At 39.2% G+C, this 27,215-nt stretch overlaps 1 long non-coding RNA gene across 2 annotated transcripts; it reads right to left on the minus strand.

The window, feature by feature from the left end:
• Positions 1-79: 79 nt before the first annotated feature.
• Positions 80-23,221, minus strand: LOC128853041 (uncharacterized). 2 transcript variants are annotated; one of them, XR_008451262.1, is made up of 7 exons: positions 23,020-23,221; positions 22,597-22,753; positions 22,063-22,226; positions 11,353-11,469; positions 9,381-9,443; positions 6,785-6,831; positions 80-154 (listed from the first exon to the last, which is right to left on the minus strand). It is a non-coding gene; the product is annotated as an uncharacterized LOC128853041 (long non-coding RNA). The 2 variants fall into 2 exon arrangements; XR_008451263.1 differs by lacking the exon at positions 22,063-22,226.
• Positions 23,222-27,215: the final 3,994 nt, after the last annotated feature.

The raw sequence follows: 27,215 nt of genomic DNA on the forward strand, positions 1-27,215 counted from the left end.
ATCTTTTAGGGATGTTAGCAAAACACCTGCCCAAAAATCCCGCACAACTCATCCAGAGAAATAGTCTTAAAGTTCTTACCCGTCTATTGGTACCAAATTGGAGTGACTGAAAGGAGAATTTCAGTGTTCTAGCCATGGAATGACTCCAGGTCACCTGAAAAGAAAAAAAAATCTGCATTACTTGGACACCACATACGCACATTCTACTACCTGTGTGGTTTCTAAAGAAGTCATAATTATTTCCAGTTGTAAAATATTGCCTGAATTCCCTAAGCGCTTGTTGATGGCAGTTGTTTCATCTTACTCAGCATTCTCTTTGATACCATTTTGGTGACTTCTACTAAATGAGCATCCATTTCCCCTGCCAGCATAGAATTCAATCACAAGGTCTGCATCCAGTGATAGAGCACTGTAATCTTCTAAAATAAGATAAGAATGATGGACTGTGGCTTACGGTTCCTTATGTGATCCCAGCTAATTATTGGGACAATCCAAAGTTCTACAAAGTCCAGTGGGTCCCTTATTTCTGCTGCTGTAGGGTTTGAGGATAAGGAAAACTAACAGATAAAATCTTTCAGGTGAGAGAACTCCACAGGGTCTTCCTGGAAGCTGAGGGATGTAGAAGCTAAAAAGAAAGACAAGTATGAACCTGCAGACCTGGAGGTGACAGTTCAGGGAACATTTAATAGAAATGAAATGCCCTCCTCCTTCCAAAGAGTTGTACTGAGATAAGTCATACCGCAACCATTGGCTACATCCAGACTAAATATCTGTGCTTATACCAGTAAACAAAATAGAATGGGAAGAAAGCTCAAGAGCTATTGCTAGGGCAAGCTCATGGATACAGCTTTGTCCTCTGACACACAGAAGTCTTTTTGCTGTTGCTCAGCACTGGGACTGTTCCCAACAGGACATACAGCCTAAATCATCCGGTGCAACCACTGTCTCCTGCAGACCTGGCACTGGCACCCACAGGCACTCATACTGCATCCTGGCCGAGGTGGCCTGAAATGGGCCATGGCACAGATCTCACACAGTTTCAGACAACCTGTACTAAAAAAACCAAACATAACAAAAAATAATGAAGACCTTGAAATGAAGCTGCATCATAAGGGATGCAAAGGAGACCCTGGACCAAATGCATCGTAGTGTGGACACATTCAACCTGTGCCACATGATTTGGCAATAGACAAATAACAAAACAAAATAAAAAGGTAATCAGTGCTTTTCTCTCTTTAGCATGTCCAGAGGTGATACTACTAGGTTTCAATTCTCTTCACACTAAACAATTTAGGAAAGCAAAAATATTTTCCCCATCCCAACCTACAAAAGTGTGCAAGAGCTGCATTCTGGTCTAGGCTCCTCTCTGCTAGGACATGGTTTGGGATGTACTGCCAATAAGCCTGCACTTTGTAATAAACAGCTTTTCTCCTCAGACTTTCAAGCATTGTTTTGTTTGTGTCCAAGTTTTCCATATAAAGATGCGTTTTAAGGAAGACAGTGTTGTACTGTTTCTTTGGGGAAAAATATGTATATTTCATCTGCAAAACAAGTTCCTGGGATGGGACTGATGCTCCCTTCTGTTCCTCCTCTTGCTTATCTCTATAGAAAAATAACGCCCTGCCCCATCAACTTAGGTTACAGCAGGGATCTGTTCAACAGGAGTCAGGGGACGCAATCTGAGCTGCAGAATATGAGAGGACAAAGGTTTTTCCTCAGCTAAATCAAACCTACAGGAAGATAAAGATAAAAAATCCTGAGCGTTGTGTAGGTAAGGTACAGCTCACCAGCAAGCTGCTGAATGTTTGTTTGCACAATGCTTTACAGACCAGGCTAAAGTAAAGATCATTAATTTCCACTGACAATTAAACAAGACATTTTTTCTTAAGTGGAGTGTTGGCTTTTTGACAAGCTGCAATCTTCAGGCATTAAAAAAGAACCATTGCTTCTGAATCAAATTCATACCTTATTATGGGAAAAAACGTGCCTCATTAGTGCTCGAATGCACCTCTCAGATTTGAATAATAACACTTCGTTAAAAGAAGGTATAATTTCTGGTCCCACAGAAATTCCCAGGCTTCATTCACCCAGGAATCAAAGGAGCATCAGGAGCAGGTTTATCACACTGAATTATTTAGTGAATCTCAAGATCTGATCAAGAAAAAAGCGCTGCTGATAATAAGCTAATATGAACTGGGCTATAAATGAGAAATTCCGTTCTTTGTTTAAGTTCAAGATACTTCAGGAACACCAGAAAAATTAATGAGTCTAGTCTTGGAACCAGTTCCTGACCAACAATCAAGTGTTTCTGGAAGGTAATTCCTTGCAATTGTGAAGCTGCAAAACAACAGCCTCACTGACTATTATTGGTACGTTACAAGCAGCACCAGTGATTTGCTTTAGTCACTCTTTATTCTCAGCATCTTCACATGAAATAAAATAATGCAAGACCTCTATAAGTTTACCAACATAAACACTTCAGTGTATATAGTGCATGAATGTTAAATTACTTCATAGCAAAATCTGAAAAATTGATCCATGCCAGTTTCTGTGAAGGAATTCTATTGCCTGAAAGGTTTAGGTCATGTGTTTTTTAGTATTTTGGTAACTATGTAAAACTACCAAGTTACCACATGCCCTCATTACCTGCCTATTGGGGAAGAAAAAAACCAATATATAACTAAAATACAAGTGTCCTACCAGATATTCCAATAAAATTATAATTAATGAGCTAAAGTATATTCAATGTTTTGGTGATGCTCTTGCCCTGCAGAGCACGCACTTCAGATCTTTGCCGGTCCCCGGGATGCACACAGCCTATCAGGTAACCACAGGACACAGGAGGAGCTGGGTTCTAATTTATACATCTGACACAAACCTGAGAAAGCTTTCAAGACGCAGATGTACTGGTAACTGGCCTAATTTGGAGTCACAGTATCCTGTAGCCTTAAAAGAAGCACCAAACATCAAGCTTTCTCATCTATATGACAACTCTAAATCCTAACGCTTCTGACCACAAAAGTTTGAAGCCATGGCTTTATGCCTAGCAAATATTTAGCTCTAAACTTTTATTGTTTTGTCTTCCTTTGATGCTCAAAAGGGTATGCAGACTCTTCAGTAGTTCTGCATGCATTGTCACAATCATTCATTAAGTTCCCTCATGAATCTTTTATTGGTTAGGCTTTGGACAAGGATCTTATTACCCTGTGGAGCTGAAGAGGAGAAACAGCTCCACATCAGACAGCCCATTACTTAAATGTAGGAAATAAAGCAGCAGAGGCCATATAAAACAGAAACATTATAAAGTGTTTTCAAACTGATTCTTGAAATGTATTTAAAGATAAAAGGCATCATACTTTATTCAGAGCATATAAATGATCAACAAGATGGCAGTATTTATGCAGATAAGTATTTTTTACATGTATTTGTTGTAAATTTTACATGCCTAATTCTCTTTCTGTCTTATTCTACAGTAAACTGCAGAAGGAAAAGTCAACTGCTGTAATAAATTGCAGGAGATATAGTGAAGAATATTCGCTACAGAAATGCTAATAGAGAAACCACCATGTCCCAAACACTTTTATAACTAAGCCTCAAGGAAATTGCTCTTACTGAACAATGTTGTTATTCAACATCAAACTCCACATCAGAAACGCTGGCGGTCAGGCTGTCCCAGCAGTGCTGATGTGTGGATAAAGTCATTCCTACTGCTGACTAGGTCATGCCCCCAAATAACTTCATTGGCACTCACAGGTACACTCATGACTATGGAGGTAAAAGATAAAGCTATTATCTACTACATCACAATTTTCAACACTATCTGCTTTAGGTAATGGAAGATCAAGTTGCCTACAACAGAGCTAACAGGCAGAGTAGGGCACTGGATCAGCTCACTTCTTCCCAAGGGGTCCTAAATAAGCACATCGTACTGTACTGTACTTTCTCTGGGCCGTGGTCACAAATCCTGTTTCTTCCCCATAAAAGCACAAGGGAATAACGTACTGCCAGGTAGCTTTGGCTGGTGCTAACAGTACAGTAATAAAAGTTTTCATTCATCCATTCTAGCTAATACTTACTCCTGGCAATCTTAAAATGGGTTGTGATATGAAAAACACATTCAGGTGAAACAGAGCAAACAGTGAAATTATGTTAGCTTGAAGAATGGGTTGCTTAATCCACAACTATTTAAATCTGACACACTAGGTTCATTCTAGACTCTGCTTTTCAGAAAATGCCAGATGTAACCTTTCCCCTCAATCCAGCTATTAGTATCTCTTTTCTGAGAGCCATAAAAATTCACCTTGTGCAAGGCAGTTAAAAACAGACACATCAGTCCTAGTGTGAAAACAACGGTGCTCTTTTTCTGAAAGCAAGTAGAACAATGCATCTAATTTAAGGCTCAATAATCTAAGAGAGCTTGTTAACACAGTAAATTAATGCAGTTCAGCCATCCTGATATTGTCCTATAAAATCCTTGATCTGATATTGGTGTGATACTATGAACTGCCTTGATTTTTCAGGTCAGAGTGCAAAGCTGACTATGAAACATGACAATGCTGTCTAAAGAGTCTTTCTAAAAGCAGACCAGAGGACACCCTCTCAAAATAGATAGGGGGAAGCCAATTGTTAATAACACTTGCAAGTTTTATTTCTTAAGTGAACAATGTCTAAAATAGATGTGTCAGGTGCACAAAGATAAAATCAGAAATAAAAAAACAAAGCTGAAGAGCAGGTTAAAGGTTATCATACAACTTTCTGTCAAGATACTTTACTCTGATTTTCCTGGAGTTCTCACTCTATTGTTGTGTGTCTTGAAATATAGCATTTTTCAGAATGCTGACTTAAAATAATAATTGCAATTAAAGTATGTTGTCTCAGTAAAATGGGGTTTCTCGTGGTTTGCATCCATCATGCCCTGAAATAATGAATAAACTAAAAAGAACCTTCTCTGCACTCTCTACTCCAAAAACATTATTTTTTGTTTGCACAGCTCAAAAGATAACTGTGCACTTGACTGAGCATTTAATATCAGGAAAGTTTTTAAAGTTTTCTGTTGCAGAGAAGGGATTGCTCAGAAAGTTCCATCAATGCAAAGATGCATAACTACATGAATTACTTGCCAGCAGTAAGAAAGGGGGAAATGTTGGGTGAAATTGAATGAGATAGAGCAATGGAGGGAAAAAAAAGGAAAGTACTGGAAGATAAATGAGTGCTAAAAAGGTCTACTTGATGCACATGGGGCTGCAGAGCCAGTGCTAGCAATAACGGCAGCAGCACACTGAAAACATCCATGTGTAGAAGCACAGAAGAAAGACTACACTGAGCCTGTCGGTAGGAACCCAGGCTTAGACAGAACTACTAACCCTGATTCAAAACTTTTTAACCTCCAAACCAAAAAGAAAGGACCATGTTGGACATATAAAATAAGCAGAACTTCATTCTCAGCTGAGTTTAGGGAGGTCTGAATAGAAATTATGTGTTGAGAAGCCACAATATTTTCCTGCTGGCATAACTTGAGATTTCAGAACTACTCCAGATGGTACCTGAGCTGCTGCTGCGTGCAGAGCACCCGTATTATTCCCTCCATATGGTCTTTGATGCTGACCCAGGAGCACTGCGAGCACCCCAGTCCTTGAGTTTCTCCCGCAGGCAGAAAGCACAAGGCAGGCGCAGGGAGATCAGCTGATGCTCCATATCTCAGAGCTACTAAGAGGAGACAAGGGCTGGGGGAGGAGGCTGAGAAGGGAAAACCCCACAGTTAATTGAAGAAAACATTTCCTTTAAATGCTAAACCACCTTGAAGAAACATAATGCCAGGTGAATAACTGATAACACTAAATGTTGGTTAAGAGGAGGGAAAATAGTTGTACATACAGAGAGCAATAAAGTTCAGGGCAATTTGGATAGAATAGTAGCACGTACTTATAAATAACTGCAGTTCCAAGATGAAAGGGGCAATGTAATGAGGCAATGAGAAAAGAAAATCGACGTCATCCTCTGTTATGAAACACTAAGCACGAAAAGGCCCTTATCCTTCTTGTGAAAAAAAAGCCTTCATGTTTTCCACATGCTGCTTTGTGGCAAAAATACCTTCTATGGTATAAATTGAACAAAAGATACATGTAAAAATTAATTTGGGAGAGTTAAGTCTAACATGATAAAAATGCATAAAGATTCATATGAAGTGCAAAAAGAAATAACAGAGGTAATATAGTATCTCATATTAAGAAAGATAATAATAAGGTTTCTAAGGGGTAAGGTGTATTTGGGAGAAGCAAATACCAAGGTATGTAAGGGATAGCGCATAAGGGAGGTGGAAAACGCTGCAAATGTTTCCTAGCTCAGTTAAACATCTCTGGATAAGCACAAAGCAGATTTTCAGATCTCAAGCAATATTCTTCTTAATATCCAGATTACAGAAAACATATAGAATTTGATAGATAAAAATGAAATATAAGAATATAGATATAAAATTTCATCCAGTTCCTGAAATTTATCAGTGTATGTGTTGAAATACTGTGTCTGACATAAGTTAATTTGCCACTAAAATATTACACAGGTTAACATTTTTCTATGATGGCTAAGCAAATCTACAGTTTCACTGCAATGGATTGTTTTCCATTAGCTTTACTTTTTCTTAGCTAATAAATAAAGGCAGTAGAAAACTGCAAGCTCAGACATTTAAAGAGTGTACAAACCACGCAATTACTTATGGTATTTGTGAAGAAACAAGAACAGACATCCATAGAAAATGCTAATAACCTTAAATTATTCCAACACTTACCTATGTGGCCCATCTCTCTCCAACACCACATTTAGTTAGATTTATACCTGCAGTACAGTAATACCAAAAGCTGTTAATTTCATTGTGTTGCATAAAATTAGTTACCATGCTTTTCATCATCTCGCATTATGAATGATGGAAGTGGACACACAGAGTATGTAAAATGCTGACTGAATAAAATCCATGAGTTATTACAACCGAGTACTGCAGTGGGGAAAGAAAAGTAGGGCTAAGGCTGGGAGACCCTGACTTTACTCAGACTCTATTTTTGAGAAAATAATGCACCATGTCTTATTTGCAGCTGCATAAAGAGGCACAATACATAGTATGAATAACAGAATTCCTAATTCCAAAATGGACATTTGACCTGTCCTTCAAATCCTTACAGATGGACAAAGGGATTTTTTTTTATATTATAACCATATTTTACATCCTGAATCTGTATACACCATAAAAATAAACTTTAGCATTTGAAGTATTATTTGAAATGTCTGTTAGGATGTTCCATGCAGAATAGTCAATCAATCATTACAAAATTAAAACTCAAGCATCTGCTACTCCTTACTGCTTGATTGAACCTGTCTTTTGAACTGTCCTCCAATGTGTGTTGGAATAAACCATTTTCAGATTTCAGAATTACACAAAAAAGAATTTTGAAGCCCCGGACTAGAGGACGTATATGTATAGAGGTGACAGATATGTATATTCATATTTTCATGCTAAATGAGGGAAAAAAAATCCCAAACAGTTTTTGAATCAGAAATATATCGGAAAGCTATCCTTAGTATTCATCCAGTTCCAAGGATGCAGCAGATGTTCATTAGACACCAGGAAAGGGCTGGTGAATCCATGGAGAAGCATCATCAGACTTAGACTAAAATCCTAGATAAAAATCTTCCAAAAATTAATGTAATAATAAAACCAGAAATAAACCCAACAAACCTGCTTACTTTCTCCTTCTAATCTTAGAGAAAAGCCACTATTCTGTGTGTCGAAAAGATGTATATAGAATCTATTCGTCATGATACAAAAGATCACATCCAAATTATTGGTTTTGATTAATTTCCTTCTGCAGCAAGAAATCCACAGCTTGTGTATACTGACCAAGTCCCACAGGTCATTCAGAATTACAATTCTTCTTCTTAAGTAACGCCTCACATACCATCATGCAAAAGTAATAAACGGCAGTTGTCAAACACACAGTTGGTAATTTGCTTTCTGACTTTAAGGGTCAGACCGCAGGCACCTGGAGTAAAACTCTTCAGAAAAACTCCACCAGCTCTCTATTCCATTTTCACTTAACATTGGTGCAATTCAGGTGAGGAGAAATCCAAGTGCGTCCTGAGCGGTATTATACATCTATGTCAAACCTTTGAAAAAACAAAATGCTACATCTATCATAAGTTACACGTTGTTGGACGCTTCGCACTAACTGCGTTATAAAGGCTGATATCCGTAAAACTTGAAGTTTCCTTTGTAAAGTCAACTGTGAGGCTTAAATTATGACCTTTTTTGGCATCCTTCTCGTAAAGATCGCTATTTTGTGGTAACACTGCAAAATCAATTGGTTCATCCCTGACATTTGTTTCCACACAATGCATTGCAACTGATGCCACACGGAGCAAGACAAAAACAGCAGCAGAATATCTTTGTCAGAGATCGTTAAAGTCCTACTGTTTTATAGGGGAAGATAATTGATGAAGTGCGAAAGAACCAGTTCTGTCAAATCTGCCTGATTTCATGTTAACTTATTTCCTTGGCTGATTGGCAACTGCCCAGTTCAGCAATGGCTGTGTTATCTGGCAAAGTCAAAACGCAAGGGGTTTGACCCTAGCTCCATCCCAGTCTGCCAAAAGTCATGAATGAGGAGGTGGGAGAAGAGGCAAAAAGGGCCTTTTCTCCACACTAGAATGAAATTTAACTAAAACATTAGTATCCTCTCCTCTGAAAATTAAAATAAATTTTCTCTTAATGCTTGTCTCAACAAATTCTTCAATATTTGCAAAATACTTATTTGAGCGCAGGCCTCACATGAGACAATCAGTTTTCTAAACTGAGAAACAACTTTTTGTCTTTGTTTCTTCATTTTCTAATATTATTTCTACCAACACTTTAACAGGATGGATAGGGAAATGTTACCAGAAAGGGACTTACAGGGATTTTCACTTCTGAAAAGATATAAAACAAGTATTCCATGTGAAGAGTGATACTCAGGGGAGCATAAATATCAATTCTTTGAAGGTGCACAGGCAATGTATTCAGAGAACTAGCTGTGCTACTAAGAAACCTCTTCATTAAAGAGATTCATTTGTTTGCATTAGACTCTGCCAGTTGAACACAAAGTTTTCTTCCTGAGAGATCCCCTTCATTCACTGATATAATTAAAGCTCTATGAAATGCTAATTGGTATCATCAGCGAGCGATTAACATTCTGTTTAGCCTTATTCTCAAAGCAAAAGTTACAATAGGAAATAAAATGTCATACAGCAAAGAGATAGCTGAGGACTTTAACAAGCAAGAAACAATCACATTTTCATTTAGATGTTAACTTTACTGGTGTATGACCACTTGTCCTTATGCCCTTCCAGATACTCACAGCCTTAGCAGTCAGAAACGTTTCTTCTTCTGATGAGTTGCCACTGGCCAAGGAAGCTTGCTGCTAAAGAAAATTAATATTCTAATAAAAACCTACCTTTGATTAATTTTCTTTAACCTCTGCGTCCCTACCATTTTTTTGCTAACCCACAGCTCAACACCAGTTGGCTTCTTTGCCCCAAACTCTGGTTTATTTTCTTTTGTATTAATGAGTCAGGTATAGCTTTTCCTCTCCTTGACACCAAACCCTGGAAAGAGAAGTCAGTCTGTTCTGCTGTGCTGTAGTACAAGATGCTTTTCATAGCTCTGCTAGGCTAAACATTGCAGAGTTCAAGCACAACATGGTATTTGAATTATACTAACATGTAAAAACATTTCTGGATAAAAAATACTTTATTACCACCAATTTAAAACCATAAACATACTTTGAATTCAATTCAATATATTCCTTATTTGTTCCTGATTCTCTCTCATTATTATTATTAGAAGGCATAAATTTCCAGCAAGCCTCGTGCTTGACAAGGCTCCATTATTTGCACATGACAAAGTTTATCAAAAACAGTTGGATTTTTATGAGGAGTCTTTTATGTTTCCTCCATAAAATATAAATAAATGAAAAGGATTAGATGGAGGAAGCAGAGCATAATTCATCAGCAATGTGAAGCAGAAGGAACAGACTGCAGATGGATGAACTGAAGAAGAACATGGTGACTGGTCCACAGAATAAAACTACAGTCTCCAAAGTTGGGGAGCAAAGAGCACCATAAAAGAGCCTTGACTTTTCTTGCCATTTTTAGATGTCCCTAAATGCACAAAGTACAGAATCAAACTTAGATGCAAAACCACATACAAAATAGTAGCGCAGCTGTCTAGTTTTATTTGTTTGGCTGACAGTTGTTTGTTTTGTGGTTATAGAATAAATTCAAAGACCAGAAGCTTAAAATTAAATCTGCTCCCTGTAAATAGCTAGAGAAAAATGAGGAGGAAAACCCTTTTAAGGTGACAGTGTCTCTTTCTGATCTGCATTACCCTTATGTCAGTCAGATAAAAATCCATTAAATTGCCTTGCAGTTCCATAAAAATAAGTGGTGGAGATAGCAGCCTACTTTTTTTTTGCCCAAGCAAAGCTGAAAAGTCATCCTGCAATCCTAAAGCAAGTCTGTGAGATTACTTCTGCCCTTCATACCTGCCGTACAAAGAAATGCCAGGAACAAGGATGTTTTCTTACACACGTTAGGCAACCTCCCATGTCCTGTCTGTGGTAACAGCATTTACAAATTAGGCGCATAGTATTTGTGATTATTTGGATAGAATGTACAACGTTAGCCATAAAATTCTGAGGAAATTCATAAGAAAAGCAGTCACAAGCTGCTGGTATTGAATTCATCTTTCCAAGCCCAGTCTCTACTTTCCAGCAGAACTGAACTTCCATTTCTCAGGAAACTCTAAAATTTTGGCAACTATTTTTGGTCCAATTCAGAATTAAAATAGCTTTTCAGGCAGTAAAAACTCTAATGCTTAGTTTCAGTAAGGTAAATATGAAGTCGAACACGCACTAACAAATCTTTCAATATAGCAGAAAGTCAAAATAACTTATTATCTTTCCAAAACAAATTAAAAAAATATTTATAGCCAATTATTTAGGCATTTTTTTCCTGCCAAATTTCATCAAAGTCAGCATGTTCCCATAAAACGTTTCTCTCTGGGTGAAACTGCACAGAAAAATTCCTCAAAATGTTACAGTTTGAAGTGGGCTTTTCCAGGGACTCTCCTGAAATGAAACCTGATAGTCATCATAGACATTTGAAGGGGAAAACATGCAGTTCTTAGATGCCAGTGTTGTGCAAATACTTAGGTAGATGAATTACAAAACTTTTCTCTTACCTTAAACCATTGCAGGAGTCTCTGTTTTTTTTCAAGACAAGTAGGAAGACCCTCCCCTAAGGTGATCTCTTACTACCTCATAACCTTACCTATGAAAACATTTGGGTTTTATTCATGAGGTGTGTCCTTCTTCCCACACCTACACAGGACTGTTTCCAGCAACAAAGGAGACAGGGGAGAACATCCTTAGAGATGAAATGAATTATCTGGAATAAGTAGGAAAGCTTAAGTTAAAATAATGGCTTACAGAACGATGGCTACAAGATGCAAAGGGATGGTCTCAAGGAGATAAATCTTGCCAGCAGTGAAAAGGCATGTGTTATATTTAACCAGCTCTCTGACTCAAATGTGTGAGCCACAGCAGAAATCCAATAAAGAAACATTTTCTAGCACTTATACATCACCTTCTTAATACATGAGTTAAATCACAAGTATTGATGTGCAAGGTAAATAAAAAATATTTTACAGCTATATTTCAGACTTTGTTCAGAAAGAGTAACTTAATGCCTCATTATTTCCTCCATTTTAATATTGTCATTTTTTTAATCTCAATTCCAAACAGATTTATAAATGTGATTTCCCATACAAGAAAAGATGAATGCTTGCATCACAGTTCACAGGATCTGCGTCTTACATTGCAAGTTCTTCATCCAGTATTCTAATAGTGATGGATAAATAGAGAAATAAATAATGAGCAACAGGGAAGATTCAGGTCCTACTTAAGGTAAACTCATTCCCAGGAATTTCTTTTGATGCAGGCTATGTTGCATTGGATTGACTAGCTAAATCTCTTCATTAAAGAAATCTATCTTTTATTCATGGGTCTAAACCGGAATGTTTTCATTTGTTGGAACTTAACTGTGACCTCCTGGTACTTCTCCTTCTGCCAGACCATGTGATATTTAGGGGAGTTGTATATGCCCTAGTTTAATCAGGTTATACTGATCTGACTCAACCGATGATAGAATCTGACCAGATAGCCTTATTATTTGTTTTGGACTGTTGACTAAATCTTTGGCACACCCTGTGTTGGATTACATCATGGATCAAAACAGAGAGAAACGTAAGGAGCCATGAAATGATATTTCAATATATGCGAGAACGTCTAAATCTGATCTGTAGACGTGCTGGTGATAAACACAAGGCAGAAATCCAACTCCAGGCAGTCTGGGAAAGTTCCCTTATGTATCATATACAAAGGCATCAGCATTACATTTGCTTTTGCTTCTCTGCCTGATCATTCGAAAACTCATAAAGCTGCTACAGTTTATCTTGTTTCTGCATGCAGAACAGTTATTTTCCTGAAATCAAAATTAATGAACTCACGGGGAACTACTGATACTTAAAGCAACATGCAAGAAAGACATCTTGGAGGTGTTAACTGATACAACCTGGGACTCATTCTTCCAAAGACAGTTCAAAGGAAGCAAGTGATTAATTGAGAGAAGTCAGCACAGAATCCAGCAAACAATAATTGTTATTCTACAGGTCACCAGAGCTGTCCTTGTAACTGCTTGATAAAAGAGGGAGCCCAGTCACCAATCAGCTGCCATCTCCACTTTTAGTCCCTACTGACCTTCTATATGTCAACAAAGCACCAGATGTGGTGTCTCTGGGATATGTGGGATCCCTAAGACAGGGTGTAAAACACAGAAGTGACAGGGGAAAGCTGATTTACACTGCCTCATTCTATACTCTGCGTTAGACGTCAATAGTTTGTGCCCACTCCTCAGCTTGTGCCAGAAACAAATTCCAGTCCCTGAACCCTCAAAGAGTGAACAGACAAAGAAGAAAGGTTAAACCAGAGCAAGTTTAAGGCTCCTTTGCACCATGCACTGAGTTTTATCCCACCAAGAAAGTGTTAGGAAGAAACATTGGTGTTATAGCATGGGCAGAGCTCATTTGCAAGACAATGGAATAAAGGAAAGGACCTGGCAGAGTTATGTGTGCATAAAGGAGCACAAAGGGGTAAGTGGAATGTCTCTGTCAAAGAGAAGGGCTCGAAAGGAACAGTTCTGAGGAGCTGCAGCTAAAAAATTTCTTTTCTTTCCTATTTGGACTCAGATGAAAATGTTTCCAGACCTGGCTCAGTACATTGCACAATGCAGGTCGTGTGCATCACAAACCAAGGACGCAGAGGACAGGGACTGACTCAGTATGCGCAAGTTAGCCATAGACGTATGGATTCATTTCCTAACAGGACCAATCAGACAGGCAGGAAGCGGGCTGCAGGTGCTACACGCATGCCTTCATCTCCTGTTGCAGTAGACATCTGCATCTCTGAATATCGCAATTCATGTGCAGCTACGGGGCCACGTCCCCCTTCTGTACTCATCCTGCCACACTAGAGCCATAAAGGTGGGAAGATCACCTAACAACCAGCCATGCTTTGAGCAGGAAACCCCAAAGCACCATAAAATGATCGCCCTGCGAGTTGAGTGCCTTATGCCGCGGTCTGCTACAAGAGCACATAAAGTACCTGGAATGGCTGTTGTGCACTACTGCTGAGTCCTCATAGCATCGATGGCCCTTATTACACACCAGAATGAGCTACCTTGGAGACTGCCTCTCCACTTGGGCCTGTGATTTGTCACTGCTTTCATTCTCTAAAGCAGGTTCATAGAAGGAATCAGGGAATACAGAGAAACATCTCAGACCATCTGTTTAGGAGGTGTATTTCACACCGTAGGGCTGATTCAAGAGCTACTAAAAAGGTGACAGTTGCAGTCTAGCTCTAAAGATCTTTCTATATTGCTTTAATGATAATAAAAAACAACCTTTACCTACAAAATTTTGCCACAGTCTAAAATGCAGACTAAAATAATCCCAAGCAGGTGATAGCCATAGTTTACAAGTCAAATTCTTCCCCGCTAATCACACCAGATAGCAGTTAATTCCTTACATTGCCTGTAATTTCCAGGGGACTTCTTAGGAACTTGTGCGTTGTTATGGGCAAGATGTGAACCCCGTGCACTCCAAATCCAATTCATTAGTATGGACTAGACAGGAAATACAACTGATTACTACTACTATTATTATTACTATCTTCCTGCCCACTGAGAAATAGAAGCAATGACATAATATTCCACTACTTATAAGTACCAAACAACTGAACTTAAAGAATAAGTAAGGATGAGGAAGACTAATTAAAAAGAAATCGCTAAGGAGAACAACATTATTTCCTGTCAAAAAAAATTTGCTTTTCCTCTCAAAGGGTTGATAAACATTTTGCAAACTCTGTATGCACAGAGCTGTACCTGGTCTGTGGACTTATTTCCATAACTAGCGAGTGAGGTTTTAAATGAACAAGCTGTGGTTATTTTTTTAATGTTCTGGTAAGTTGGGATCATTTGGCAAAGCAGGAAGAAAACATTTTATTTGGGACAGCAGTTGTTTACCTTGGAAACGTGATTGGGCACTAAAGACATCCAGTCATGGTAAAGTTAACTGTCCTGTCAAGGCAGCTTCCTTTGCACATTGCTACTACTTTAAATCTGCCAAAAGCCAGTTCCAAATAAGTCAACCAATGTGTAAGAAGTTATACTGTAGTGATGCTCACAGTTTCAAATGAGGATGGATATGATTAATTTATGCTCTGCCTGCCAGTCAGAAGGTGTGCAAAAGAGAAAAATCAATACACAAAGGTGAAATTGGTTCAGAGTACGTTATGGTTTGTTGTGGAGTTCGGCAATTAGACAGCATAGCTATAAGTCTGGTAATCCGACTCCTGCTTTCACTACTTCATCATTTTCTGAGACCTGAATCAGAACAACCCCAAAAGAAACTAACCCAAATTTAATCACAACAATATCAGCTGCTGTACGTTTACATGGGTTTGTATTGGAAGCGTATGTATCTATCAAGCCTGATGACTTGGTTTAAGAAGACAGATAAATAAATCACATTTGTCCCCCCTCAAACTTTTGGCTGGAGAGAAACCAAGGAACACTTTGAAGTTTCTTATAAAATGTAGAGAGCAATACCTGGCTCGAAATCAGAATATGCAGACTAGGATTCCTAAGTTATTAAGCTTTTCTGTCTCACAAATTGTTTGTGTTTGAATGCGCTCTAAAGGAGAGGAAAACAAAAAGAGCCAAGTCATAAGGCTTTTTCATGACACAACTGTGAAAATCATTTCAAATTCCTGTTTTTATCCTCTAACAAGGAGTCCTTTTGGCATACGTTGGAAGTTGTTGTTTGATATTGGTAGATTTTATGCTAATTCTCTGCAGAGAACAAACTATATAGTCATAATTTTTACAAGAATTTTAATTACCTGTCAAATTATTCTGTGTTTCACCTAGCTGAAGTGCAAGGGTATTTTCTTTTTTTGACTTTTGGTACTGTTCTCAAATTCCAGTTGCCATCCTTTAAGAAATGTTAATGATGTTAATGAATACTAAAGGTCAGACACTTAGCTTGTGTAAATTAGCACAGCTCAGTTGATTTCTGCAGCTCTCCTGATTTACAGTTACTGAGGACCTTAAGATCCTGGCATTGCGTTTTGTTAGTTTTGGCTATAGATTTTGTTCCATATATTCAGCTGTTTGGAAGTATTTGCAGGGTCAAGTGAAAATTTAGGTTAATGCAGTGAGTGTCAATCAATGCGAACTAAAACAACTTTTTACATTCATTTCCACTTGCCTTCCTGGCTACATAATTTGACCGGTTTTTTTCTCTCTTCATTTTTTTTTTTTTCAATATGAACATACACACAAAACGTGAAGCTCAGTTTAAACCTTCCAAATCTGCAGCCAAAATGTGAACAGGGCATTACACATGGTTTCAACTATCAAGCTCCAACCCCATCATTTTTCATCTGCGCACTCGTTCACTTTGAATGTCAGATCAATTTGTAATTTTAGTAGAAAATCATAATATAGCAATCATGGAGTCACAACGGAGGTAACATATTTGAAAAACAGAGTAGATGATAACCACCATAAACTCTTTGGAAGAATCTAAGTGCCTTTGTATTGTAGCAAAACTCCTTAACAGTTAGTTTTAGTGTGGTTCCTAGTTTCATCCTGTGTGATTCATATAAAAATGTGGGTTTACCCTTATGCATCATGTGTTTTGTGTCACAATTCTGGTCCCCAGGTCAAAGTCTACTGCACCAACCAGTGTGACCGCTCCATTTACTTACCTCATATGAAACAAGAGTTCTTCAGGGCAGGGCCTAGAAGCGTTTCTAAACGAGTCTGAGTTTTAATGTCAGGTCTCAGCCATCACTATGACACAATTACCTATGAGAAAATTCCTCTTTATTTGCTCTTGGGCAGGAAGTACAGAAGTGACACAGAACCCTGCTAAGCAAAATAGTGACTCATCTGAAAAAACAAGTGAACAGGTAAACACTGTTGGCTAATAATCCTGCATGAGATCAAGAGTTTCTTAAAATGGCCAGCTAAAATCATCCTAAGATAAATGAGTGTAGCTTAAACAACACTAGCTATTCCGAAGACTGAAAAAAGCACCAGAGATAATACCCTCAGGGGAGAGGAGCTGGAAGAAAGGAAAATAATTCCACTGAAATATTGATAAGACTGGCACAAAATATACCATGACCACGACAACTTCCCTTTTACATCAGGATAAACTTAAAACATTCTCCCTACTCACATCAAATACTATAATATTTAAACCAGAAAAGAAAATAAGCCATTTGGCTGCGAGATGCCTAAAGTCACTGATTTGACTCTCGCAGAAGAAGGATTTGAATATAGATAGCTGAAAACTAGGACAAGTGTTTTACTTTAGGGGTTGAGGAAAAACAGTGACTGAGTGCATGAACACACTCAGTAATTTCATTCTGGAGAAGCAAAAGAAGAGTTTTGAAGAAAACATTTGAACAATAGTTTTTGTCAAGAAACACACATTTTATAATTAAAAAAAAACCCACATCCAACTCCCAGAACCCATATTTTCCTGCTGCCGCTGTCATTATTCTTGAGAACTGTTCAACTAACTCCTGTTTTTAAAAACCAGAGCATACAAGTGCATCTCTATAGCTCTTTCCAATGAATGACTTTCTAGCAACTTAAAAGCTCAGGTAAGAGTGTTTCTGAGTGAAGACACCTATTGCTGAAGTTCTGAGAAAGAAATCAGGTCTTTGAGTCTGCTGGTTGGAAGTTTTTTCTTGTGCGTCTTCCAGAAGACCTTTCCTACCATAAAAAAAAAAAGGTAGAGATCATCAGAGACTACAGGATGAGTCAGCTCGGGAGGAACCAATCGTTCTGCTACACCTGGATACACTCAATGAGGCCAGAAGACTTCTGCCATCCTCATCAACTGTGGCAACACTTGATGGGGCTGGAAGACTTGATATGAAATTACTGCCTTAGCCTTAATATTAAATTATACCAAAACTGGATGAAAAGTTGTGCAGTAATAAAATCCAACTTTCTGGAGTTCAGGTAATTTGCAAGGGGACCTTGGACTGATAAGAATACAAGGCTTGAAAACCTTCTTTCACCATAATTTAGAAATTGTGTGAGAATGCCCCACAGCTCCCTCTAAGACAGGCACTCACCTTGCTGCTGACCGCTCACTCTGGCATAGACATATATCTTCTAAATAAACCATTGTACCTAACAAGTATTTTGACTTTTGCTTCTATCCCTAACCAAGACATATATGAAATTGGAATTTGTGTTTTAAACCAGCTATATAGCTTGCTTTTTAAAGAGTTTCTGCACAGTTCATAAGCCGGGCAGCCTCACCAATCTAGGATATACAGCCTTCTTTCCCCACTTCCAAAGGGCAGGCACATTTTGCTGTCTCCAAGCAGAGCCTGAACCTTTAAGCTCTCTGAAATCTGACTTCTATGTGTATTACTCTTGTTAGATCCATAAGCAATTTTTTACACTTCTGTCCAGTTTTCTAACTACAAAGCAGACTTCATTTTCCTGTCTCTTCCAAAGTCATGCCAAACAATAAACAGCAGTTTATTTTGCCTTAGCTATCTTCAGCCCTTAATATGCATAAATGCCACTGAATAATGGAAATGCATATTGGAATACATGAGAGTCCATGGGAGCTATTCTTCCATTTCTAGTAGTTTTCTTTGAATAACGTACATTTTTTAGCCTTCCACGTCTCCCACTGTCATTCACACCTTGCCTTCCCAGAGCTCCTACTGCAAGTCAACACAGCACAAGAAATTTAAACATATTCATATATCACGTAAACACAGTAAAAGATTCCAAAATTAAAGTAAAAACTAGTCATTTCGAACAAAATAATTTTAAAGAAAAGAGTTGGCAGGAAGATGTACAGATAACATAATAGTTCAGCTGTGTCAGCTATAGATGGTCAGAAAAAGGTAACAAGGAGAGAGTAGACACCAGTTAATCCTTCTCCCATACACACCCAACTTACTGTGGTTATTGAATACAATCCATCAATAATATTCTCTTTAAATACAGCGCTTTTCTAGACTGCAAGAGCTACTGAACCAGGCAAACATAGCCCCTAATTATTTCAAGGAAAACCCAAGACTAGATCTTTACCACATGGTGTAATGTGAGATGTGCACAAGAGCATACCAAAGAAGAAAGATGGGGAAAGTACAGTTCACTTGGGCACAGCTAACACAACTAGATATCTTTTGGCAGCTCAGAATAGGGGCACAGTGAAGGTAGATGTGTCTATTCCCAGCACCATACACCTGCCTTAAAAATTGCACTCAATACTTTTGTTCCTTTTGCAGAAAAAACAGTTCATTTTCTCCCACTGAGTAGGAAATATTTGTTGTACAGCCAGTCTGCATCTTTTCTCCCTCTTCCTTCCCATCCATGCTCAGAGTAGGGACAAGACCCAGCTAACCCTGCAACACTGACACATGAAGCAACCTCTCCTCAAAGGTGGGATACTAGCATGGCAAAGCCAGGATGTTTAACCCTTCCTTCTTGTTAGGGCAGTGTAGTGATAATAATTATGCATTACTCTTTCCACTACAAATATTATTAAACCCACATTGCCTTAGGGAAAGTTTTGGATAGACAATCTTCAACGTATCTTATGTTGAATTTCACTTATGGCCATTTCAAGGTTCACAGTGTGAGGAGGACGCTGGAACACCTCTGAGGTTCTCAGGGATAGTTGCACAAGTGTTAACGGAATCCCATTAGTCACAGTCCTGGCCATCACAGGCTTGTCAGCACAGGAGGCTGCAGACTGCCCACAGCAGGTAGAGAGGTTAGAAAAACATGTGAAAAGAAGGTACGTATATGACCTTTCCTGAGTCTGCAGTGATGGTCAAAACATTTTTGCACTGCGGCTAAACAGGAGATGGGAGAAAAATGCCATAGGGAGAACATCTGCAAAACTTAAAATTACATAGATCAGGGAATTTCCACAGTTCCGCTCCCCACCTATCACAGACTTGAACGGGAAGCATTTCTCCTTTCACTTTGCCAGACAGGTAATTATTTGTACTCCTCGCTACCCATAATAACTGCACCTGCAAAGGAATGTTTTGTAAGTATTTTGCATGCAAAACGTGGCAGAGAAGGCAGCACTAAAGCCCAGAAAAAAGCCTCGTAAGCAGGAACTACAACATTGTGAGGAGAAATAGCTTTACTGACTTGTCATACAGTCTTCTCTCCCTCGGCCTGTCACAGCTGTGCTAGACATGCAGTAATCCTACACCTCTCACACACAGCCCAGGAGATCTTGCACCCGATAAGGTTTCACTGTTCACTCCGAGCCAAGTTCGCTCAGGTACGCTGGTGCGAATTTACAATTGCCCACAGTCAGCAGATATTCCAGTACAGTTTAAACCAAAAGTACACTTCTGGCCTCTTGTTACTATTCTGGACACCTCATTATCATGGAGGAATTTAGTATCTCTGGAGCAGATCTGGTACAAGAAGGGAAACCTTTAGTGTTCTCCTGTGCCAGATAAAGTGTCTTGGAACCTGCTCACAGATGCAGACTTAATCAGATAGAAGCTGCACACCCGTCCCAGGCTTTCCCAGACAAACACAAGCAAGCGCAGATGATGGATTGAAAGTGTCATTTAATACGAGGTCTCCTTCCTAGTGTTCTTATAACGTTATTTGAGAGCTGATTTAGAAGCTGTGGAGCATACAGTTGGAAAGTCACACAAAGGTTTTTGGGGGAGCCTGAAAGAGGCTTGATTTGTTTGTATCGCAAGTCAGAAGTAGCCTTCTTATAACAAACACGTGAATGGCTTTCTGGGTTTATACCTCAATATTTGACAAGCTAGGCTTCTTTTCTTTATCTGTCAGAACAGCCTCTACCTTTCCCTGTGTCCCTAAACAGTTGTATTCCAAAAACCTATAGAAAGAGCTATGCACATTTCATCCTGGGTAGATTTACAAGAGCACAATGGAATGTAAGACAGTAAGGAAAACACATAGATTTCTGTAAACCGCGTCTCTAAGTCATATAGGTGTCATATTGCTAACAAGAGACAGTGTTCAGTGACATCTTTCATTTGTTTAAATTCATTGTGATAATTTTTTTTTATTAAAAAGGCCAAATTCACAGAAATTGTATACTGTCAAGTGATTATCCAAAGATACTTTTTAAAAAGAAAGAGAAAGGTCATATTCAAAGAACACACGCAAATGAACTCAGTACTTCTTATGGGATACAAAGAGAAAGGCAGGAATCTGTAAACTGTGAGACAAAAAAAGATATCAAGGGAAGAGAGACTGCTTTATATGACAAGCTTTGATTGTAAATAAAATGTCTGAGCAGGATGTTTAACGGTAATAAATTGAGTGTTTGGGTCTTTGCTGACATATCTTTTTAGCTCTATTGACATTAACTATATTTGTATGGAACTTTATTGTATGGGAAAGTGTTTCTTGTTCAGGACTTGAAAAACTGGCTTAGGGTACAAGCCTTGGGAAAGCACGAAAGCTGTTGGTGAACAGAGACTGAAAAGGTAAGAAAAGGGTAGACTTTCTTGCCTACAAGAACATCACAGGCAAGACAGGAGATGGAAAAGGGATAGATTTAATTGCATTTTAAGCAGGATCAGCATTTTGTTACATTTTTTTACTAACGATTTTTAAGGCAGGAAGCGGCGGGGAGGCAGAGAAAAGAACAGGACACACAAAGATGCTCCGTATTGCATTATTATAATTTGAATAACCAGTGAAATAAAACAATTAGACTTCAATTTTAGTTAAACATAAGAGTCTTTCCATTCAATCCCAGCATTTAATGCTAAATGAATAACACCTTTGCCCTCAAATTCCAAGAAGATGGAAGCAGTTCATCAGCCAGGGCCTGGAACGAGCCTAAATGTTACTTAAAAGGATCAAATATCTTTGCCAATCTTCCTCATTCAGTTCTTCAAACAAAAGTATTTTTGCGTTTATTTTTTTTTTGTCTGCCATCCCTATTAGAGATTTTTCTCCATGTTGAACTTTTTATGTTCAACCAGCAAGGTTGAAGAGCTTAACTCAACATCCTAAGACTTCTGGGAGCTGTGGTCCTTCCACAAGTGCTTCCATGAACCTTACCATAATCCTGCAAAAATATGTCTGACCAGAGGCGAGGGCAGAGGGAAGCAGGGAGGCTGCACAGCATAACTTAAATAAACATAACTACACTCTTGCCCAGTGTAGTGAGGACTCACTACACTGGGCAAGAGGCTTCCCTCACCTCATGCCTGCTCCCTTCTGGCTGATCCATGCTTTCCTATAGCATGTGTGATAGTAAAACAAGACCTTTTTGCGCTGAATTATACAGCAGGGCATTTGTCTGAAAATGGGTCATTTAAGAATAGGAGGATCTGTCCATTTAGCAAAGAGGTTTACCTTTGTAATATGGCCGGAGACACCTTTCTCCGACCATGCTGACACAAAGTAGTTGCAGATCCCCACTCCCCAGGTGTGTTCTCACTCAGGCAACAGCAGAACTCCTCCCTGACCATAATTTAAGGTATTTTCTCAACTCAGACATGATAATTTTCATGGCAACACTATGTAAAGAAAGGGAAAACCTCTATTACACTACATAAGGCATAAAAGAGAACATACATCAAACACACGTCTGGAAAGAGATTAGCACTACCTCAGTGGATTCTGTGTCTCAGTAGCATGGGCTTCTAAAATGAAATATTAGGGGCCTCAACAAATTAGAAAATGCTTAGGGGGAGAAGGAGAGGCAAATGAGTAGAATTTCTAGCTTTTTTTTCCCCTCTTTCAAACAGGATGGCTAGAAATTCATCCCCAAATGTAGTAAGCACATGAAATGCATATGCCTTTAATGTGCAAATTCTATACTGCACAAGGGAATAACTAATGAGCCACTATTCTAATGAATCAAGTTAAAGTGGCAAGGTGACATACCTCGTTTAAGGGAATGAATTCTTGATGTCATTATAAAATGAGCTCCTACTTCTCCTGGGAAGGGAAGACAATATTGGTTTGAGTTAAAGTCCTAAATCTTTTGCATCACTTGGAGATTTTCCACAGTCCTTGGGAGCTTCTTGCAGATCATACCCTTCTGAAAAACAATAGCAATTTTGATCAGGAAAGTTACTGAGGAAAATGAATCCAAGCAGTAATCAGCAAAGAGGTGAGGTGACTTCATGTCCAAGAACCCATTCACAGCCAATGAAATAAGCCCCACCATGGGCAGCCCTCACCCTAAGGGACAGGCAGTGTGGTCACTCAAAGTCCGATTGGCACAGCCCTGGCAGAGCTCTGCAGCTGGGTAAGACGGAGTAACAAGGCGCAGCCCATCAGGGTGCAACCCTTCAGAGAACAAACCTCCACGCATGGTCTCTCTCTTCACTTCCCGTCTCCTTTCACTCTTCCTACAACCAAATATCTTCACTCTGTCCTCCTGCCATGACCTGTTCCTCACATGATTGAAGAGCAACGAAGCTGGTGAGGGGGCTGGAGAACAAGTCTTGTGAGGAGCAGCTGAGAGAGCTGGGGTTGTTTAGCCTGGAGAAGAGACAGCTGAGAGGAGACCTCATTGCTCTCTACAACTACCTGAAAGGAGGTTGTGGAGAGGAGGGAGCTGGGCTCTTCTCCCAAGTGACAGAGGACAGGACAAGGGGGAATGGCCTGAAGCTCCGCTGGATATCAGAAAAAAATTCTTCACAGAAAGAGTCATCTGGCACTGGAACAGCTGCCCAGGGAGGGGGTCGAGTCACCTTCCCTGGAGGTGTTTAAGGAATGGGTGGATGAAGTGCTTAGGGACATGGTTTAAGGGAGTGTTAGGAATGGTTGGACTCAATGATCCAGTGGGTCCTTTCCAACCTGGTGATTCTATGATTGTTTCTAACCCACAAGTAGATCCGTGCTCCTCAGAATGGTAATTTGTGCTAGATCTTGCTAATAGTTTGAAATAAAAGGTCATTCAATAGATGGTAAGAAACAATCATCACCATAATATTTACTCTTTCCACATTTTGAAGTTGCATTGAGTGTAGGTGGCATGGAACCAGCAGTGGGACACTGCAGGAACAGCTTCTTTGAGGAGAGGCTGTGGCTGCACCAGGACGGACACAGCAAGCTCCCGGTGGTTCCTCAGCAGCCCCACAGCTGAGCCCATCAAAGAAGCCAGCTCTTTCCTTTGGTAAATGTACTTAAAACAGGGCCAAATAGTGCCCAGCAGTGAGGGCTGAGGAAAAAAAGTGTGACAAACAGTCCTGCTAACACCCAGATGAGAGCAGGAGGAGGAGAAGAGGTGCTCCAGGCACCCCAGCAGAGATTCCCTTGCAGCCTGTGGAAAAGCCCATGCAGGAGAAGGTTTATTCTGAAGGACTGGCAGCCCGTGGAAGGGTCCCACACTGGAGCAGGGGAAAAACATAAGGAGGAAGGAACAGCAGAGAGGAGCTGTTATGGACTGACCACAGCCACCGTTCCCACCACGCTGCACTACTCGAGGGGGTGGGGTAGAGAAGTCAGGTTCTCCATCTAGAAAATGCAGAGAATGGAGATGTACCTTTAAGGATCCTTTGCAACATAAGAACTGTATGATACTTCTGTTTTGTTATGGATATATTTTATATGGGAGCTCAGTTTACATGGGTTGTTTGGATAATTTAACAGATAATATTCTTGCATTTTAAAATTTATAGAAACCTGTTTCTGCCTTGCTCTGCAGCATTATTCTAAACAATGTTCTACCCAGTTAATTAACTTGGAAATAACTAAGTCAATAGAAATCTTTCTATCAGCTTCCATGCACCTTCTACTGTCATTTCAAAACTCCACTGACTACGTAACTTTTCTCAAAGCAGTTTATATTCTAAAAAGTATTTTTGTAACATCATACTTCATATCTCCTAACCCCAATAACATTGTAAGGTGACCATAAAAAATCCCTATACCGTTCAATTTACTGAACTGATATCAGATATTTGTTTGTTTGCAGACAATATTGCAAGAAACAAGAACAGATTCTATGAAGTCTAGTATTTCTTTTAAAGTCCTGGCTCTTTAGTGCGCAGCCAATAAAGGACAGGATACCCACATCCAACTGTCCCTGAGCAAAGAGGAGAGATCCTTCAGAATTATGTAAACAGTTCTCATAAATGTTGCAAGGCGCTATGGACAAGTATTTAACTAACCTCTCCTGCTGGGAAGTGAAGGAGGCTTGAATCATCTGTCTGGAAACCGACCAGAGAAGAGCAAGGCTTTGATTTACTGAGTGGGAAGGACTCTGCAACAGATTGTTGATAACTTCTTTATGTAAAGCCCACAAGCTACAAAGATGGAACACGACTGCAGGAGAGATGAACAGCCATCCTAGAAATGGGCAAATAATTTATGCAGAACCAACTGTCCATTACTGTTCACAAGGAAATTGTTACAGCCTAAAACGCATTCATTGTTTCAAATTGTTCCATTTACTTTTTCGACAAATAAGATATGTGTTCATAGGTTGTGAAATGTACAATTGACTATTCCATTCACAATCTGCATTGTCTTGGATAGCTGAATTATTTACATAATTTAATTACATAACACGAGGCATGAAAATGGAGCCTTTAATCACCTTGAGTAATGCTTACTCAAGGAAGACATCCTATTGAAGTCCAAAGAGTAAAGACGTTTCAACATAAGAAAATGAGTCAGAATCTGGCCTTATTCATAGGTTATGCTCTGAGGTATTTTAACTCCTTGCTTTTTAAATATATACCTATCCCACCCAGTATTGTCAGGGAGCAGCAAGAAATACATTTTAACTTGCTTAGTCAGCCAGCATAGCACTAATTCAATACTGAAATGTTATGAAGAAGGATCGGAAGTTCAACAACTAGAGTAGAGGAAGGAGAAGGGGGAAATACCTGTTTCTCCAGAGTCTCCACATTCACGAATTGCAATCATTCACACTGTAAAAACAAAACAAAACAAAAAAAAAAACCCAAAAACCCAGAAAACAACATTCAAGACCGTTTGCAAATTTAGATAAATATTAGTAGGATAAAAGAAAGTCTAAAACATCACACAGTAAATGAAAAATGAGACAGAACTGCAGCTGATTAGCTTTTAGCACCACAAAAAAATTATGAGCTGTTCTGTCATCATTTCTGGAGGTCTTTGGGAGGGATTTAAATTGCTGTTGTGGGAAGAGCGCTAACAGAAAAAATTACAAACAAATGCTAAGTTGTGGTGTTTTCTGTGCCAACTAACAACACACCAACTCTCCCCCAACAAATTAGACAAACTCAGCAAGCAATATGCTTTATTAAGACAAGTGTTGTAAAGGAGACGGAGGCAAAATGTGTGGACAAAAATCCCCCTGTACCTTACCAAGAGTGACGGCGTGAATCTGAAGCGAAACCGTAGCTGCAAAGACCCCACACAGCACAGCACTCAGCTTCAGGGCAGCAACTGGTATCAGTTGACATCTGCTAACTACACGTGGCATCCATCAAGGTAAGAGTATAGGAGGAGTGAAAGAGAAAAGATGTCCAAAAGAAAGCTTTCCCATGAGTGAATGACACTTCTGTAGTTTTTTTTTTTTTTCTTTTTACTTAAAAGGCTACATTTTCTTACAAACACAGTTTCTGAACTAAATCCGCATCAGTTTTATCAGCCATTTCAGCCAGGTATCACCAACTTTCCTTGAGGAAAAGAGAAGAAAATGTTCAAACTTACTTCTTTCTACTCAGAGATTGAGCCAAAGCAGCAATAAAAGCAGGTTTAGCCAGTAATTTGAATGGCGAGCTCTTTGGCTCCCATCGTTATTGCTTCAGTTTGTACCTGCTTGAGAGTTTTACCCACATCTGTTATGCTTGGTTCATTACAAGAGCTTGCTAATAAATAAACTGTTTTAATAACAGAGTTTTGGGTCTTGCATGACAACAAAGTTATCATCTGTATCTTAGGCCTTTTATCCTCCTTTTATGTGGAGGATGGAAGTTCCTTTTGTGGAGGATTTCACAATTTCATTTTGCTTTCCTTGGGAAAAAAAAAAAACCCTCTAGATTTGCAAACATCTCCAGATATTGAAAATATTGCTCGGTATGAAAACTTTTCAGGACTTGGTTGAGAGTGTTATGTAATAGGGCACAATAAGGCAGAAGAGGTAAAAATATTGCCAGCTGTTCCTATCCAGACACATACTCACTCCAAAGCGTTGAAGGGATGTGGGTTTTCTGGTGGCAGTGGTGGTTTGGGTTTTGTTTTATTTTAACCTATACCATCTCTTAAGTCAAGCATTCAGGCTTCAGGCCTCTGAAACCCTCAGTTAGGCTTGTGCAAATGTGCTTGGTCTTTTTAATGCTCTTTTCCTTCCCTCCTCCTCTTTCTTTCTCTCTTTCTGCTTCCCTATCCTCACAGAGAAGATTCTCAGGCTTGGCAAGAGCCGTTGGGCTCCAGCCAGCTGCTACTTCAACCTCAGGTTGTGCTTTCAAGGCATAGTCCTATGGCAAGGTGGGGCTGAACTGAAAAGAGCAAAGCTGAGCCAAAGAGCACGAGGCCCTGGGAGAGCAGAGCACACCACA

Source organism: Cuculus canorus, chromosome 9, assembly GCF_017976375.1.
Source record: "Cuculus canorus isolate bCucCan1 chromosome 9, bCucCan1.pri, whole genome shotgun sequence".
Classification (NCBI taxonomy): domain Eukaryota; kingdom Metazoa; phylum Chordata; class Aves; order Cuculiformes; family Cuculidae; genus Cuculus; species Cuculus canorus.